The following is a 15,254-nucleotide window of genomic DNA, read 5'->3' on the forward strand; positions in this document are numbered from 1 at the left end:
TACATGTCTTTGAGGTATACTGGTGCAAATACTGGTATTTCCACATGGAGATTGCAAATAAGGCTTTTAAAATAATTCCCTTTATCTTGTAGGGTTGCCATGCTAATCCACTGAACAAGTAGCCAAAATGTGAAACAATTATATAATACATTTTAAAAAATGGTTTATATATTTACCCCCAGATTCTGGGGGGGGGGGGGGTGAGGTGGGGCAGCGGGGCGGCACTCAAAATGTGCCCCCAACCTCGGGCTCTGGCCCCCTCCCACCGTGAGGTCTGGCTACGCCCCTGGTGTACACAAACAATGCTGAAAAATACCTCTTAGTGCTATTCTATAAGCCTCGCCTAAAGTTAGGTGCAGTTTATAGAACGCGCACAGTGCTCGTTCCTGCCACTAAAATTTAGGCGTGACCATTTTACGTCAACTAAAAACCTGCTGTAAAATGCCCGCACCTAACTTAGGGCCCTAGTTTACTAATTAGTAAGCGCGCTAACCGTGTAGGCACCTATAGGGATATTATAGGCACATCCGCGGTTAACACGCATTAAAAACGCTGACGCACCTATAACGCAGCTTAGTAAACAGGGCCCTTAGGTGCGGATTGGGCATATTCGATAACAGTGCGCTGTGCTGAGCGCTAAATGCCTGTTTACCGCAGGTCAAAAAAAACACTATCGCGGGATGAACTCAGGCATCCTACGGTAATTTTGGCATTTGCGAATACTCCCTACACACTAAAAAATACATTTTATTCCTTAATGACAGAGGCGCATTTGAGGACGTTGCGTAGGCATGTCCGGCGCTAATCGGTTACCACAACTACACCGCCGCATGCTAACCGATTAGCACTTAGTATAGTTAAAGGCTCAAACGATAATGGGAAAATTAGCGCGTGGCCATTATTGCAAAAATGGAAAATGCAGCTATTCTATAGCTGTGCTTAAAGTGGCCTTAGCATGCGTGAAACCCATGCGCTAGTCATAGCGCAGGTCACATTTTATTGCATTCATAGCTTTATTTTATTACTACTCCTTATAAAATGTTTATTCTTTTTATTGAATTGTACATGCTCAGATGGCCCTGGGATATGATACAATTTCTAAAAGCTCAATTAAACTAAAATTAAATTAAGCCGACACTGGGCATGGTATTGTTATTTCAGCGTTACACCTCTGGAAATCATCTGTTTGCTGTTCATCCTGGTCTGCTCTTAGACCAGAGGCATTTTTGCAAACAATTCTCTGTGGTGAACAGGAAAAGGGTCCTCTAAAATTCTCTTCTTCCCTCTGCAGGCTGGCCAGTAAAAGTTGGCTTTTGTTTACACTTGCAAACGTGTGCAGGGAAAGTGATCCCAGGGGCACCAGTCACCCATCTATATATAAAGGGAAACTCCATGGGGGGGAGGATCCCTCGAAAACTTGGCTTGAAGGTCCTGGCACCAGGCCGAAAATTATCCTCTTTACTACAATAGCGACAGAAACCCAGGAAGGCCCACTTTAATAACACTTTTTTCCCTGTGGACACAGGTTGTAGGATTCTATATATCACACAGGGGCATAGCCAGAACTTGGCGGGAGGTGGGGAGGGGCACTGTTTAGCCACTGACCCCCACTGCTGACCCCCCCCCTCCCTGCCGCCCCCACCCCCCCACACCACAACCCCCCCCCCCCCCGCCGCATCAGGTACCTTGTTTGCTGGCGGGGGTCCCCAATCCCCGCCAGCCGAAGAGTCTTCTTCAGCGCTGGTCGACTCCGGCGCCTTCGTTGTGGGATCATCTGTTTCTGATGCCTTACGTCCTGCACGGGGCTACATGCACAGTGCAGGACGTAAGGCGTCAGAAACAGATGATCCCACAACGAAAGTGCTGGAGTCGACCGGCGCTGAAGAAATTTCTTCGGCTGGCGGGGTTTGGAGACCCCCGCCAGCAAACAAGGTACCTGATGCGGCGGTGGGGCAGGGGGCGACGGCGGGTCAAACATAGAGGGGGCCAGGGCGTAATCTGTGGGGGCCCATGCCCCCGTGGCCCCACCTAGCTACGCCCCTGATATCACATCTAGTGTTCCACGCCTAAATCTAAGCGTATTCCATAACAATGCGCGTAAATTTAACTGGCTTAACAAGCCAATCAGCATTAACAGCACTTAAGCAATAATTAGAATTTACCCGCATAACTCGCTAAACATACGCTGTAACACTGCGCCTAAATTCTAATGCATACATCCCAAAACGGTGTGTGGTTATAGGCAGGGAAATGGGCATTTCGGGGGCATTCCCAGATTTACGCACGCTGTTATAGAATATGGCCCGGTCCGCATACATCTACGCACAGGTATTTATGTCACATTTTCATTGGTGTAAATGGATGCGCAGAGTTTTGAGGGGCTGGGATATCAACTAAGTGTATCCTATATACTGCGCTTAAATCTTATAGAATACGCTTAGGCAAAAATGATTTACGTGTGGATTTTCCAGCGCCATATATAAAATCCCCCCCCCCCCCCCAGAGTGGGAGAAGACCCTTAGGGACCCTTTTACTAAATGGGGTAAGCGCTACAATGCACTTAGCACGGTTTAAAATGGCATACTGCGGAATGCGCTCAGGTGTTCTGCAGTAATTTCCTAATCTGTACGTGCAAGACACGCGCTTAAAGCTATTTTTTATTTTAACATGGAGGAGGCATGTCTGAGGGCAAAGAGTGGGTGTTTCTGTGCTAATCAGCAGAGCTAATTAACAAATAGGTGTTGTTAAAGTGCTCACAGCAGGGGCATTGCTACATGGGGCCAAGGGGGCATGGGCCCCTGTAGATTTGACCCTGTCCCCCCCTGCTGCCAACCCTTTCGGTCCCCCTCCCGCCGCCAACCCTCCCCCGCCACCGTCGGGTACCTTTACTGGCGGGAGTCCTCTTCTCCAGTGCGGCCGCGTTGCTGATCTGCAAGGCTTCTGTCTGACGTCCTGCACGAAGAGGACTTCGGCTGGCGGGGGGTGGGGACCCCTGCCAGCAAAGGTACCCGACGGCGATGGCGGCGGGGGCTAAAATGTGCCCCATCACCTCGGGCTCTGGACCCCCCTCCCGCCGAAGTCTGGCTACGCCCCTGGCTCACAGGCTAATTTTTTTAACGGCTGTGGGCTAACGACAACATTATAGCATGACCATTCATAGAAAAAAAAATAGAAAATTGGCTATTTTCTGGTTGCAATACAAAATGGCCTTTAGCACGCGGGGAAAAACTTGCGTAAGGGCATGCTAAGACGACTTTTTACTGCAGTTTAGTAAAAGGACCTCTCAGTAAATCAGGCCATTTGCATTCATGTTATGTTTTTACATTAGCAAGCATTTTTGACCAGCTGTCACCTCATTAAATTTAAAGGCTAAGCTGTAAAACGTAATGTTACAAAACCTGGCACGCTCAGGCTAACATTGAGTGCAGGTTGTGTAAGTGCTTTCATTTCTATTTGAAGCATTACCCCCCCCCCCCCCCCCCCCCCCAAACACACACACACACAAAGTGACAAATCTAGCACTACTACAGAGTAAATGATAATACTGTGCCCAATTTTGATAATATCTGTCGATGTATATAAGTAGAATGACGTATGCTATCCCTCTACATTATATAATTTAATACTTAACGTTAACAATTGTGAATGCATATGACATTTGGATAGTTTTCCACCATCATAAAATAGTAGATGACTGCAGATAACAGCAGATAAAGACCTGTACTGTCCTTCTTGTCTGCTCAACAAGATAAACTCATAGCATAAGATATGATGCGATACTTCATAGGTATCCCTGATCTTGATTTGTCCTTGCCACTTTCAGGGCACAGATCGTAGAAGTCTGCCCACCTTCATATTTTTCTTATGGGTAAATTGTGGTCATCTAAGTGGCTACATGAACAAAATTTATCTGTATAAAGTGGTCAGGATTAAGGACAATCTAGGTGAAGGTCCAGAAATTACATGGATTGTGTTGACGTTCATACTCCTCCGCTATCCATATATAATTTATGCATTAAAATCTGAATGCAGAAATAGGAGGCCTAACTTTTTTTTTTTTACATTTGTACCCCACGCTTTCCCACTCATGGCAGGCTCAATGCGGCTTACATGGGGCAATGGAGGGTTAAGTGACTTGCCCAGAGTCACAAGGAGCTGCCTGTGCCGGGAATCAAACTCAGTTCCTCAGGACCAAAGTCCACCACCCTAACCATTAGGCCACTCCTCCACTTTACATCAGGGGTGTCCAACTTTGGTTCTCAGCAGGTCAGGTTTTCAGGATTTCCCCAATAAATATGCACGAGACCTATCTGCATACAATGGAGGCAAACGCGACTGGATTGCGGCCCTCAAGGACCGAGGCTGGACAACCCTGCTTTACATGGTCAAAGTACCCTATAGAGTTATGGCAGCATATGTAGTGTTCAGACTTAAATGGAGCTGAAAACCGTTATTCAATCACTGGTCTGCCACTTTTTGTCCTCACTGTGCTTTGGGTACCATTAATCTATACTGCCCCCTCCTGGTATAACATTTGTGTCCTCCAGCGCCAAGAGCTATAAGAACTAGTAAAAATGGACATGCCAACACAGAAATCCTGACAACATGGATGTCACATGTGACCATCTCTGGGTAAAGGTGACTGATGTCTGTTAGAGCAGACAATTTGTAACACAAACAGTCTAAACCCTAGCCTTTTATGTCAAAACTACTAAAAAAGGCCCGTTTCTGAAACAAATGAAACGGGCGCTAGCAAGGTTTTCCTCGGAGTATGTATGTTTGAGAGTGCGTGTGTGAGAGTGATTTTGTGAGAGAGTGAATGTGCGAGTGTGTGTGTGTGAGAGAGAGAGAGTGTGCCAGGGGGCCCCCTCCATCCCTCCCTCCCAGTTTCAGGGTCTCCCTCCCAGTTTCAGGGTCTCCCTCCCTCCCTTACCTATGGCCACTCGGGGTGGGAGGACGTCATCCACATCGCCTTCGGCCCGCAGCAGAGAGGAGAGCACAGTATCCAGATGCTCCTGCAGACTCGAATCCTCCGCCTGCTGCCGGTACCAGTAAGCGAGCAGCAGGACCAGGAAGGAGAGCACCGAGCCGCAGAGGAGCCAGGGAGCCGCCATCGTGTCGGGAAGGTGGACATTAAACTCAGAAACCACAGTCACCGCCTGAGTCCGCCCCTCTCCCTCCCCAGGCCCTCACCACATCACGTCAGCGACTTGCGAAACACAGGCTGCAGTAGGAAAGGGGCGGTGCCAACTCAACCCCCTCCCTTCCCACACGTGCACGCAGCAACGCCCCTTTCTGTCACATAATGCCACTCCCCCTCCCCTCCTTTGCCACTTCCTGCTGCCGTGCCTCCTGGGTATCCACGCCCCTTACCAACCAAACCAACCTCAGGAAGCCGTGAACACTTGTTTATGGTCGTGGTAGGGGTGAGGGGCGGCGACTTTGGGGGGGGGGGGCGTTGCGATGGGCGGATACTGCGTCTTCCACGTTCCAATGGGCCGTCACCTGTCTGTCTAGAACGCACCTCCAACGTGTCAAATAGGGTGAGCGATGGGATTCGGTGTCATTGCTCCGCCCTCGCCGTCATCACTTTGTGACGCGAGGGCGGGGCAGATACTCATGGGCAAAAAGCGATCCACACAACTACATCTTCAGGTTTCAGGCTGCCTTCCGGCTTCATTAGAACGTTGGAGGTGCGTTTTATATAGAGAGCTAAAACATTTACAGAAGTTTAAACACATAACCTTTGCAGACTGCTTATGGACTCATGAAATTTAAAAAAAAATCTGCCGCTATCAACACTTTTGGCCACCATTTTCCCAGAGATGGTCACATATCTATAATTAACAGTGAGCAAACTCTGCCAGGATGCTTTACATGGTGTATACAAAATCTAAACAAAAATTAATCACTCCTCATTGTCCAATTTTAAATTTACAGGTGTAAATTTATAGATGTATTACCTAGGAAAAATATCTAAAATACATGGAATTTTCTGATGTTGTTCTTTATCTGAAGAATAAACTTGACACTAGCAATATTAATTTTACTTAGCTGTTTCTTCTTCGTTGGGTTTCTTTTATACGCATCCCCCCCCCCCTTTTTTTTCCACTTTTTTATTATACCTACACACTTTGGTTTTAGAAAACCCCCTTCTTGTTGCTTCACGAGATTGGGTGGCAGAGCCGGTGGTGGGAGGCGGGGCTGGTGGTTGGGAGGCGGGGATAGTGCTGGGTAGACTTATACGGTCTGTGCCAGAACCAGTGGTGGGAGGCGGGGCTGGTGGTTGGGAGGCGGGGCTAGTGCTGGGCAGACTTCTACGGTCTGTGCCCTGAAAATGGCAGAATACAAATCAAAGTAGGGTATACACAAAAAGTAGCACATATGAGTTTATCTTGTTGGGCAGACTGGATGGACCGTGCAGGTCTTTTTCTGCCGTCATCTACTATGTTACTTGATCTCGGGCAGGACAGCAGTACCCTGACTTATACAGATTGATCATGTTCTTGATGAACACTCATCAAAAACTTTCAATACCTCATTTCATTTCCCAAACAATTTTGTTTAAAAATGGTAAAATGGAGGGAGGCAGGGTAGAAATGATTTAGGATTTTTATGACCGCTGAATTATAGAATTTATGTTGTAATTATTGATCTTATACTGTAACCAATTTCTCTGTAATCATTTTTTTTTTGCTTCTAATGCATTTCATCCTTTGTTCGTAAGTCTCAAGGATTATTTTTGCAATTCATAACCATAATCCTCTAGACATTTGAATACACTGAATAAATACTCCTTGACTTTCTTAGGCTTAAGGTGTGCATATGTGTGTCTTTCTAGATTATAAAGAACACGTTGGTTTTTTTTCGATGCGAGAACAATCTCTGCATTTAGACAACACAGATGCGTCACGTTTCATATGTTTTTAGATCACATTTTCTTTTACGTTTTCAGTGGGTTGGTGCATATCATTTTTCAACTAGGTTTTCTTTCCAATACTGATTTTAACAAAACTGCCATTTCAACTCCAATTTTTAGCTGCATTAAAAAAAAAAAACTGTAACACAACTACTTATGTGCTGTGGCTCCCGTCCAGGAAGACGAATATCTTTGCTGTTAAACCAATTTCTGTCTTGCAAAATACACAGTATTAAATAGGGAGGATGATGGAGGTGAAGACAGCTAAAAGAATTTAGAATTGAGGTAGAAGACTCCTTTCCTGGGGCAAAACAATGCCAAATTCACTTTAAAGCAAAACCAAGTCAATATAAACTGTGCTGAAATTCAGTAAATGTTGAGCTAGCCATGGCCCTCCTCGCCAGGAAGGTACAGAATTTGATCTTGTGCTGTTTTTTTTTTTTTACACATAGAGCAGAATTACAGACTCTGCCTTTCTTTGGTGGAAAAAATGAAACTTTGAAGGTAAATCTTAAAGGAGTGAAACAATGAAGAAACCCTATGTGATACTTCAGAGGATATAACCTCTTTTAATTCTTATGTGTAATATAAGTTCATCTTTAAAAACTTTTACTGATACTGTAGATCCTTGCCCGCATTATAAGCCCTGGACAGAATGTGTTATGGAAGCCTGATCCTGCCGAAATGGATACGGCTTCTACCTTGTTTGAACGATGCATTTCACTGGTTGCTTCACTTCAGATGCTGTTACTTTTCTTTTTGCTTGCTTTCTTATTTTTTTTTTCCCCAGGCATGGCATCTCTTTATGCATTTAGGGGCCCTTTCACAAAGGCGCGCTGAAAAATGGCCTGCGGTAGTGCAGACATGTGTTTTAGGCGCGCGCAGAATCATTTTTCAGCGCAGCTGTAAAAACAAAAGCCTTTTAAACATTTTTGATGAAAATGGACACGCACCAAAATGAAAAATTGCCACGCGTTCGTTTTGGGTCTGAGACCTTACCGCCAGCCATTGACCTAGCGGTAAAGTCTCACACGGTAACCGGGCGGGTAATGACACATCCAATGCACGCATCCGAAAATAAAATTATTTTTTCGGACGCATGCCAAAAATGAAATTGCCGCAAGACCAAAGCGGTAGCCATGCGGTAACTCCATTTTGGCGCATGTTAGGCGCACGTAGACGCTTACGCAACTTAGTAAAAGGGCCCCTCCCAAATATCTTTCCCTTAATATTTTATACCTACGGAATATCAGGACACCTGGGAACTGTTTTTTTTCACAACCTGAATCAAATTGAGGTCTTTAAACGTTTTGTAAAATAAAAAATATAAGCCTACCTCAACCTTTTCTACTTTCCTCGACATATAGGCAATGTGTTCTTGATGAATTAACTAGCCAATATACACTTCTATTATTCTTTAATATTGCTACAAACACAAGTAGCCCTCTCAGCCCTGTTTTTACTCGTTTTGCATTTAGAACAATCAAATAATGCCTTTTTTTTTTTTTTTGCTTCTATTGGTCAGTCCTCACAGGCAGAGCTACGGTACTTGATCATATGAAATTATGGCAATTCAAATAGTTCCTTCACATGAAAGTAGAGGACAGAGGGGGAAAACAAAAGAAAGATACTCATCATGCAGTTTTGCAAAGTTTTGTATTGCTATGATCTTATGCATTCTGGACCTTATTCTATAAAGGTTATTCTCCTAATTTACGCTCCTGAAATTTTTTGCTCCTAAATTACGAGCATACTCTATCCTCCAAAATAAGATTATGCTCGTAATTTAGGACCATAACTTCTATAGAATAAGGTCCTCTACATGTAAATCTATTGCACAGTATTTCAGGATCTGTAATGAATTTACACAAACCCGTGCTAGTTCTTAAGCACCAGTTAATCAAGTCATTACAAATGCTATACCAACATTTGTGCTTGCTACACTCAAATTACATTTTGTTTCATACGTCTCTGCCTCATTGTACAGACGTTTTCATACATTATACTACCATTAAAAACTTAGAAGTCCCAGATAGTCAAAAATTTTGCAGAAGGCTTTGGGCTTTCGTTACACCTTTACCCTTGGGACAAGTGGCACTGACCAACGTCTCTCCTCCTACTTCCTTCATTCTGCTGTGTCCGCTCTAGGAATCAGAAATATGTTTCAAAACAAATGAAACGCGAAGGAAACCCCGCAATTGAAACTTCAGGTTAAGGAATCATGCCATGAGATTTTAGCCTTTACTGGGATTCAGCTGCATTAAAGTGTGCTGCCTTTTTCATTAACATCACACGTTGCGTTTTCTAAAACCATCACCTGTAAATCTAAAAGTACTTTAGGCAGCCACAGGCAGAAATATTTAAACTACAGGTCCAGTTTATCAAGGTGTTTTCCTATAGACACAGGATGGGAGAAGTGTCTTAGAAAACCAGTTTAACGTTGCTAATAATTCCTTTAACCGTTAATGAATGTTCTTTATCCAGGTTGTCAATAGAACAGTTTTCTGAAGCAATACCATTCAAGGAAGGTCTTTTGCTTCCTATCTTATGTCTATTTGGCCACTAGAGTGATTTCTTTACCAAACAGAAGAGATAAACCTACAAACCTTTCTCCCAACGTCAACACCTTTGAGACATTCCGTTGTCACCACAGGCTACCTGCAAGTATTTGCCACCTAATTGGGAATTTATCTTCTCCTGATTAGGAAACAGTGTTGGCTAAACACCATTAGCCTGCATTAAGAATCTCTAAATAAAGAAAATGAGATTATTGTCTTCTTTGCTGAATCTTGTGGCCACTGATTGTTTTCTGTTACAGCTCACGAACAAAAGAAGGGGTTTTTCTTTTGGGACAAGGGTTCCTGTTCCATCAACAGTCCACTGTTTACTGTGGATCTATAAGGCCTGTTCATACCGGGCTCAGTAGTTTTTACCAAACCCATCAATTCTGTTTTAAACCGAAACTGGCTACTCGGATAACTTCTGAATGTTAATTCTGCATAACCACCCTTTTCCTTTTTTGCTTGGCATGATATTCTGCTGCTAAAAATCTTCAGCTTCACTGTGACATCTCGGAGGAAAAAGAAATCTGTAAATTCAATGTTTGAGACACATATGCCGTAACAAAAAAAAAAAAAAATCAATCGACGACATCCAGATTCAAAGACAATGCCCTTATTTTCTTTATTTAGCGACTCTTAATGCAATCTAATATGAGAGAATTCGTAAGTGTGTATCCGCACTGTGCATCTTATTACTGAAAACCTGGAAAGTTTGTCAAAAGTTACATTAATTTAAAAATATTTAAGGGGGAAACTTATTTGATGTATTTTTAAGCTAATATGTTGTTGGCTTAGGTTTAGAGATAGCAAGCAGTTTCAAGGTGGAGTATGACAAACTAACAGTCCTACCAGTCCCAGTACAAACTGAGGTCCTCACCCATCAGTTACATAACCATCATTTTAATGTGCTGAATAAGACTGACAGACAGTAAAGCGGAAGTATTGAAATGAATGAAAGATTTCACAACGATTACATTTTGTTGTACTGTGTTATGGATATCAGCCTTATCTGGGCTTTACATTCTAGAAACAAAGATTGAGACCCAATATTTGCAATAAAATGTTCTAAAAATTTCATCTCTTAGCGGCAATCAGATTACGTTTAACATCCCTCATTGAAGCCCATAAAAGAGGATAAAATACAGGAATTTTGCCTGTTAAGATTATTCCAAAGTACTGTGTTTGGCTTTGCAATGTTTCAGGCCTTTATCGAGTCCAGAAGAGGAAAAATATATAAAATACACGATGTAGAACCTATAGAAAACATGTGATAATTGCATGCAATTTACAAGTAGTGCTGGGCACATCTGCTCAGTGAAAAATCTATAAATAAAAACAAGCAATTCTCATAATACATATATACATTTTTGCCTTATAATTTGAAAGCAAAAATGACTCCACAAACTGATATCAATCACACACAGAAGATATATTTTGTCCTGGGCAATTTGGGTAATTCTCAAAAGAAGGCTTTAATTAATTTTTATAGGTTGAGAGCACATAACCACAAGCAGTAAGTTATTCATGCTATGTTCTGTACGTGAAAAACTTACAATCACAGATTCTAGTGAAGTACTTTTTTTAAGGCAACTTAAAATTCCAGTATTTCAAACGGATGTAAACCGAGTTTCTGCTTGAAAAGCAGGGCAAGTGCTTTGAATATTGCAGATCTAAAAATGTAACCGAATCCCTGGGAATTATGTTTTGGTTTTTTCGAACACAAATCGGTCAATGACAATAGATGAACCACCCCCCCCCCCCCAACGGTGGGTGATTTTTCCCTGGCATCTGCGATTATTTTGAAAGTCTACTGAAACAAACAAAACAAAAAAAGTCTCCACTTTACTAAAATTATTAGATATGAGCTCAGTGAAGATACTTATAAAGATTACAGTATTTGGTATCTTCCTTGGCCTATTATTCTTTATCGTCTCTGTATTCAAATAAATTCCTGTATTCCACCTAAAAAAAATGAATCACTATTTACGAAAGAAGATGCTGAGAATTCATAAACCAGCCCACGTCATGCAATAAGAAGCCACAAAACAGTGCCAAGAAATGTGGAATCTACTCAAAAATCGGCTGCCGCACATAAGCCCCTCAATTTACTTTGTGCCATCCTGTAAAACAATTTGTGGTTCACAGTTACTAAATAAGCATCCCAGTGCAAAAAGTGCACCAGATTTTACAACGAACACAGTTAGTTTCCGTGGGGAAAAGACTCCGCGTAAATTTTGTCTTTTAAGTATGAGCATTTGAACAATAAACATCTCATCCAAGGGTAAATCACGTAATTTAGCACGCAAGCAAGAGATATTTCAACTTGGCAGTTTGAAGGGATAAACTCTCGCAGAATGTTAACGTATGATGGCAGTACAGTGATCAATGAACTTATTAAAACTAAATTAAATATCGGGACACATTATTGCATTCTCCTAACCCCTGGCACGGTCACACCAGGAAGAAAGTGCAAATGTTAGAACCTGCCCTTCTTTAGTGACTAGCGATTGATAACAGGTAGCAATAAAATCTAATACTAGAAATAACCTACAGTATTCTTCCCCCCCCCCCCCCTTTCTTCTGAGTACATCATTTGAAATCACCACCTGTATTTCGGTTCACGCTGCTGCTGTTTTGGGCAAGGTATATAGGGCTGAAAGCTATTAACTTTCTATTCAAGTTCAAGTTGAATGTCTGAACCTTTTGCCTGAGAGGGGGGGGGGGGGGGTTAGGTTTAGGGCCACTCAATTGTACCCGCAATGTTTACTAAATGCAAAATTAATTCTAGAATGCTGCTGCTGAGCTCAACATGAAATCTAAGCATGTTGATCTTAGTAAAAACAAAATTACTGGACAGCTGCATTTAAATATTGTTTTTAAATTATATAAATCACTTCTAATCCGCTTAAGTGAAAGCCGTGGAACTATGGGGTTACAATATAAAAATAAAAAATGACAATAAGGGAAAAATATGAAAACATGCAAGACAAAAACACCAGGTTTTTTTTCCTGGTTCGGTCCATTTCTAATTTTTTTTCTGTTATTAGACTCTTCAGAGTCACAAAGATCACTTCTACCCTAACAGCCCCCCCAATATTATGTGCAAAATTGTTTTAGTGTCCCCCCTCCCCCAAATAAAGCCCATAAACTGGAAAACTGTAGGATGAGTCAAAAACAACTCAGAAAATAAAAGTTCCCCTTTATCTCAGTAAATCTCAGAAAGTGGGACCTCGGTTTCCTCTATATCACACTTTAGTTAGACTTTGAATCTGCACCCGGGGTGGAAAAGCAGCCCTGACTTTGGAAGCTAAGAAATTGTAACAGGACATTAAAGTCGCTTTTCCAAAAACAAAGACTTTATAACGGATATTGTTTTTCTTGGTATAATAATCAACAGAAAGCACCGAGTGCTTGGCAGTCCTCAGTAGATAATGGGAATCACCGAGATTTCATCTACAAATTCTTCCAACATAAAGCTGATCTATGCAATAAATAGAACATCAATTTGTTTCCAGCACTAAGATCTATCGGGAGAAAAGGCAATTTGCAGCCGTGCAGACATATTCCAAAACCCAAGAGAGAGGCGGACTGCGCCTGATGCCATCTGCCATTTATTTTCATCTGAGAGGCAAACAGGTTTGCAGTTGTACTTTTTTCAAACTACATGTGCCTTTCAGACTTTTGTAACTTTGGCAACTGCTGAGAAACTTGTTGTCAAACAAGCCGCCGACCCCCCACCCTCCAAAACCCCTTCCGTCTAGTGAAGGAACCAGGAATAGACCCCTCAACACACCTTTGGATTAAAAAGCAATAAACACACTTCCTGGGTTCCACTTTGAAAACGGTTTGAATCCCACCGCAACACACACAGATATAGGGATATTTTAAATCCAGCTCAGCCCCCCCCCCCCCACCAAATGCATGTTTTAAACAACTTCCCCTGAAAAAAGAAAGCCGCAGGAAAGGCGTTTTTCGCTTGTAATAAAAGGGCGATCAGACAGTACTCACCATTAGCCGAAAGGGAAAGGCATTGCACGTTTCTAGCAACTGGCTTTTCCCCTCGCTCCCTGCAGCTGCTGGGGTCAGCGGTAGAAGAAGTCAAAAGTGAAATAAAAACTCGAGCAACTAGGCTAAGCCCCAGCCTTGCCTCTGGCTGAGCTCAGCCTTCTCTAGCTGCCTGCAGAAAGCGTCCTTAAGGCTGAAGTTTATGCGCCTCTCGTCAAGGGTAGCAAACTAAATGTGGGGGTTGGGAGAGCGAAGGGGGGGGGGGCAGATCTCCTCCAGCCCAGGTGCCTTTTTGGTTGTAGCGGTCTGCTCTCTAGGTGGAGGAGGAGGAGAGGAGCTGCACATCCTCCTCGGCTACGGGAGAGGGGGGGTGGGGTGTGTTGATACTTTCAGTCTGTGTGGTAGGCAGGTTCCTTCAAATCTAAGCTAGAGGGCTGCTTAACCCTCTCTGCACCTGGGAGGAGCTGAGGGGAACGGGACATGAACAAGGGATGCAAACAAAAGCCCTTCGTTTACCATTTGGGTTTGAGAAGCTGCATTTTCCAGTTTTTATGCTGCCCTCTGCAATTTTTTTTTTTTTGACAGCTTCTAGGCTACAATTACAAATGCCTGCAAGTGGCTGGCAGCAAACAGGGGATGCTGGGCTCACTGTACAGTTGCACCCAACTCAAAACGCCTAAAACGAGCAGGGACTTCCTCAGGAGAACAGCAGTAATTAGCAGGCACACCTGTGACTGTCATTGGACAGACCACAAGTTCATATGTGGGGACTTTTCCAAACAATCTACTCTAGACCTTGTCCCAAACAACCCTGTCTTCTCACACAATTATATTTTCCTTTTTCTTTGTTATACACTCAGTGGTGTTCCTAGCCTCGACGACACCCGGGGCGGATCGCCGATGCGCCCCCCTCCCCGGGTGCAGCGCCCCCCACCAGCGAAATGACACCCCCCCCGGGTGCATGCCGCTGGGGGGTGCCCGCGGTGCGCGCCTGTCGGCTGCGAGTTCGCTACACTAAATTCTCTCGTCTCGTTCGCTGCAGCTCCCTCCCTCTGCCCTGTTCCGGGGCAGAGGGAGGGAGCTGCAGTGAACGAGAGAATTTAGCGTAGCGAACTCGCAGCCAACAGGCGCGCGCCGTGGCACCCCCCAGCGGCGTGCACCCGGGGCGGACCGCCCCCACCGCCCCCCCCCCCCCTTGGTACGCCACTGTATACACTTCAACAATATCTCCCTCTGTAGCAAAAACATTCTCCAACAGTGTAATCATCACTTTTATACAGTAATTTGTACTTCGGGGATCATCAGATAATGATGCTGCTCTCATCATACGAGCACAATGTTCAATATCCATCAAGGAAAATGGTTGAGGCGCAAATCTTCATAGATCAATCCACATTAACTTTTTTTTAAATTTCTACTGCTTATTTTTCAAAAAAAAATTTTTTTTAAACATTTTTCTTAAGAGTTGAAAAGTCATATCTACACTTATCTTTCACATCGGCAACATTTTTAGCAACAGGAGAACCTCCGCCTAAGGAGGCATGGCTGGTGTGAGTTGGAGGGTCTCGCAGTTGGGAATAGCATCGGTATCAGAATGACGGAGCAGTTTTCTGCCAGGCCCTAAATAGCTTCCCTAGCCAAGAGGGTCTTTTAGTAAGATCTGGCAAAGCTGGATCCAGTTGGCAACTTTAAATTTAAGGCCTGGCGTATTGAGTAAAAGTCTCTGATACGATCATCTTCCAAGATATGGTTAGAGGTGTTGCTGGGTC

The 15,254-nt window shown here is 43.5% G+C and overlaps 1 protein-coding gene across 2 annotated transcripts in view; it reads right to left on the bottom strand.

Moving 5' to 3' along the window:
* The window catches only part of EYA2 (EYA transcriptional coactivator and phosphatase 2), a 298,678-nt gene extending 285,039 nt beyond the window's left edge, over positions 1-13,639 (bottom strand). For both annotated transcript variants that reach the window (XM_030212906.1, XM_030212905.1), the window contains exon 1: positions 13,489-13,639. The gene's annotated coding sequence lies outside the window, so the exon portion shown is untranslated. The remainder of the gene's footprint in view (positions 1-13,488) is intronic.
* Between the last annotated feature and the right edge of the window lie 1,615 nt (positions 13,640-15,254).

This window comes from Microcaecilia unicolor, chromosome 8 (genome assembly GCF_901765095.1).
Source record: "Microcaecilia unicolor chromosome 8, aMicUni1.1, whole genome shotgun sequence".
Taxonomy (NCBI): Eukaryota; Metazoa; Chordata; class Amphibia; order Gymnophiona; family Siphonopidae; genus Microcaecilia; species Microcaecilia unicolor.